We start from the raw sequence: 4,793 nt of genomic DNA on the forward strand, positions 1-4,793 counted from the left end.
TACCACAAACAATGAGTCACCTGCAGTTTTCAAGCAGATCTTATTGATACTTTGACTTATTAATGGCTTTTTGTTGTACAGTACTGCCACTCTTCCAGTATGTGAGCTTTTAAAATCCCAGATCATGTATACATTTTGATAATAAGCAGCATCCCCACCCATGGTGGCAGCCAAAAGGGCATGCTTGGCCCTCTCTTTTACTGCGATGGCAGAGGTCTCCTTGTAAGGACGCTTCTGCCACCATGGCAAGCCAGGAGAGGGGCACATGACTCCTGTGCTATGGCGGCACAGGTCTCCTTGTGAGTAGGCCTCCACTGCTGCGGCAAGCCATGAAGTCCAAACCAGGGGTCACTCCTGGGGTGTCACCCAGTGTAGGCTGCACTCCCCTAGTAATGCCACTGACATTAAGGATAATTTTGCAGGAAGCATGCAAAGCATTAGCTTGGATCCAAAACTAGATTAATTCAGTATTTATTGCTCTTCCTCCAAACAGTTCATATAATGGTTCTAAGAGGGGTCATGGTCTCACCATCATCTTATGAGCTCTATTTAACATGAGCAGTAGGACTGCATTTGAAGTGATCATATCATGTAGGAAAGTGCAACTGTTCTTGTTATATGCCTTCTTTCCAGCTTATGGTGACTGCAAGGTGAACCTATAATGGAGTTTTCTTCAGAGTGGGTTTGCCATTGCCATCCTTCTGAGGAGTGTGACTTGCCCAAGGTCAGCCAGGGGATTTACATGGTCAATCAGGGATTTGAACCCTTGTCTAAAGAGCTACAGTCCAATGCTCAAGCCACTACACCACGCTGGCTCTGCAACTAAACACTGCTTTTGTTTGTCAGCACAATTGGCATGTTTAATACTGATGCATTCTTGGATCCAGAGAACCATGACTGAAAGGCAAAAGCACTACTGCTGCTCAGTGAACGTTTTGCACAGGTATTCCACTGCATGGAGAGCTGCATATGAGAAATATCTTGAATAAGGGTGGAACAGGCTGGGGCTAGATCAGGGACAGTGGCCAAACAGTTGCTTCTCAGCAGACCGTAAGTAGGATATGACTGCAACTGCACATGAAGCAACTGCTTTGAAATTGGAGTCACTTCTCTTGCACTATCCTTTTCTGCTAGGTCAGGTGAGATTTTTCTTTGCGCAAAGGAAAATATCGTAAGCCACAATATCTAAAACATTCAAAGGTTGAGAAGAGTTAATATATCTTGGTTAATAATATTGATGAAACAAGAGATCCCTTTGATTTTACTCCATTTGTATTGGTCCTACGGCATTTTCATATCTGAGGCTTAAGTCAGCTTTTGTGTTTCCCATTCCAAGTAGTCATGCTAGTCTAAATACATTTTTATAATAAGAAATCTATGGCAACCTATGTGAATTAAATGCTTCTTTTTCTACCTTTTGTCCTACGTTAACAGCTGAATACTCACTAGTAAGCTTGAAAGCTTCACCTGCCCTGTTTGCTTCAGCTATTTTGGTTTATTGTATTAATATATTAGCAGAATACTTCATCTCTATTGAAATATGAGAGCCAGTGTGGTGTAGTGATCTGAGCATTGATCTATGGCCCTGGGGAACAGGGTTCAAATCCCAACTCAGGCCATATATACTCACGGGTGATCTTGAGCAAGTTATAGTCTCTCAGCTTCACAGGATGACAATGGCAAACCCCCAATAAAGAAACTTGTCAAGAAAACCATAAGTCAGAAACAACTTGAAGGCACACAACAACAAAGAACTATGGTGGCTGTATTGTCTAGGATAGGGTTCACCCCTTTGAATAAATCCTTTAAAGTAAACTAAAACTTGGAACTGATTCAGTAACACTGTAGCATGGTCTGAAATTCTACACTGAGGGGGCAGAGCATAACACTCCATTCACAAAGTTCTGTGTCTCCCCCCCTGTGTCAACCCCAGCAGTTGAGAAATCCCAAGAGGGGCCCTGTTACTGGCCACCTATGATAGGGAGGGAAAGGAGGCCATTCAGATGAGGATGAACTAGCTAGTCTTATCTCAGAGAGGAGAATAAAGGAGGGTATGACAACACATAGGAGTTTATCACACAGGGGAAATCCCATGCAAAAATGGGATTTAAAAGGTAGGAAAAAAACACAAATGCAGGTTGATTCTCATATATCTTGTTGTTAAACTTATGTTAATCCGAAGAGAAAGTAAACAAGAGCCACTCCTTTTTACTTTCAGGATTTTCCGAAAGTAAAAAGGAGCGGCTTTTGTCTACTTTCCCCCCATTTTCTGTTCAGGTTAACATTAGTTTAACAATGATATTGTGTGAAAATCAACCTGCTTTTGTGGTTTTTTTCCAATTTAAACTCCTGTTTTTGCATGGGATTTCCCCTGTGTGATCAACTCCATAGAGTGCACCCTCCCTTTCCCTTCCCCTGGGAGTTCAGAGCAGCCCCATCTTCATCTGAATGGCCTCTTTCCTACCAGTAACCAGCATCAGTAGTGGTCATTCCAAAGACTTGAGAACCGCCAGATGGGGACATTGTGGGTGGAGTGCAAAAGACTGGAGAGTAGCTCCCGGTGTCCTTTTCAAAAAGAGACTTAATGAGTGTTTATGCCACAAACAGGATGCGGCCCATGGAAGTAATTAGCCACCATTGTTCCGACATCTCTGCTGGTCTTCCCCAAATCAGAGATCTACCAGGGGACCTTGATCATACCTTCTGCCTTCCCTGCTGCAGACAACCAGTTACCGATGATGTCCAGAATCCTGGATATGTAACGTACACCTCATTTATCAGTATTTGTTTCCCTGTCAGTTGGGAAGTGGATGCCTGACGTTCCCAGTCTCACTTCATGTGAGCAATCTCCAGCATGAGATTTGCAATAGGGGTCCCTTTTCTGCTTTTGACTGGATGTCAGCCAGTCATTTACAGGGGAATGGACCATCAATCCCAGCAGCTGCATACTGGTAAGTCGGGTTTGGGCAAGTCAGGCCAGAATCCACAGTGTAGCACCATACTGTATTACAAGTGTTACATAATATGGAATGATCATACAGTATTCTGGTGGACAGTAATAATTCTGATCTTCCACTTGTAAGGAAAATTATGTAGTATACTAGAACTAGAATGGTAAAACTTTTACTCTTGAATGCCAAAGTTTGCTGTTCTAGAAAAAAAAAATCATAGTCAGTAAAGGGCCGGGGGAGCCCTAAATCATGGGCCATCAAGTTGTTTAAATTGGTAAATGAGTTGTCCTTAGAATTCTCCTTCATTTTATACCATAGAATCATAGAGGGGAGCAAACACAGGATCAGTTCTTCCCTGCATGACCAAACAACTCTTCCATGACTATAGAAACATGACAAAAATGCTCTTGAGAGTGACAAAAACCAATCAGACGTCGCAATCGGGCTCTGCGTACGCTAGATACTGCCACTCATACGCTAGGCAACAACACGAAGAAGAGCAACAAGGTATTGGCATAGCAACACACTGATAAGAATGGGGAGAGCAGTTTTCACTAGGCAAACAACTTAATGCCTGCCCCACCCTAGTGCGCAAAACATCCAAACAATGCACCCGGTAAAATGACAGTGATAAGGCATTGAAATGGTTAGCTCTCCAATGTGGTGGGATACCTGTCTATATTTCAAGGCTGTGTCTGAATATATGTTTGCAAAGAGCTCTCACCACAGAAGACTAAATCATGCCAGATGAAAATCTCTCCCTCCCTCTCTTGAACTGTTGTGTTTGGTGAGCCAGATGGGAATTTTGCAGCATCAGCCTCTCTCTAGAGGTTGAGAACATCACACGCTCTGCTGGTTCTTTACCTCAACAAATTAGCATGAGCATAGAGTTGTGATACAGCTATTCCAACTTGATTAACATTAACTGAGAGTACCTCATAGGTGTGTGTATGTGTGTATAATGACAAATGGTGTCCCTTTCAGTTTTATTTCAGCTTTATATACTTAGCCAAAATAGGACAAAAGACAATTCCTCCACCCATATTTGAAGAAGTTATTGTTTATGTTGTGTGCCTTCAAGTAATTTCTGATTTATGGCACCCCTAAGGCAAATCTTTCATGGGGTTTTCGTGGCAAGGTTTGTTCAGAGGAGGTTTGCCATTGCCATCTTTTGAGGCTGAGAGAGTGTAACTTGTCCAGTTTAAAGAAGTAGCCTTGAAAGTAACTTCAACTGAAACCCTGAACCTACTTTCCTGAGAAGAAGAACCACCAAACTCAGTGCAGATGCATGTAAGGACTACACTACTAAGTCTTTGTGTTTCCTGAGATCTCAGAGCAGGGTTGTGCCAAGATTGTTTTTCTCTTCTAAGATTTATTCTGCACTGTCTGTCAATATTGGACTATTTAAAGTAAGGAAGACCAGGGAAAATGGAAGGGGAAGCTACAAAAGGGAGAGAGGTTGTATGTGTGCAGTTCTGTACATCCTTTTCTTGGTCATATTTTAGAACTCAATATAGTGAGCAAAAGGAAGTCTTATATAATAATTATAGCTACTCTCTTATGTGTCTTTTCATGCAGGCAATCAGGATTCTGGACCTCTTCCTGTAGTCAGGCCAATATGGATACAGAAGCTTGGGGGGCATCAACAAACTTTTTTCTATGGACCTCAGTTACAGATTATCCTGCCTGAATTCTACAGGTTTCTGGGAACAATCATAGGCTTGATTTTTGGCTACAATCAAAAGCTTGTGCCAAATAGTTTTGCATTTTACTTAGGGCTTTCTTGTTGTTGTGTGCCTTCATGTCATTTAAGATTTATGGCAAATCCTAAGGCAACCCTAT

The sequence above is a fragment of the Sceloporus occidentalis genome, unplaced genomic scaffold, assembly GCF_023333645.1.
Source record: "Sceloporus occidentalis isolate IW3139 unplaced genomic scaffold, rSceOcc1.0.p SCAF_4, whole genome shotgun sequence".
NCBI lineage: Eukaryota > Metazoa > Chordata > Lepidosauria > Squamata > Phrynosomatidae > Sceloporus > Sceloporus occidentalis.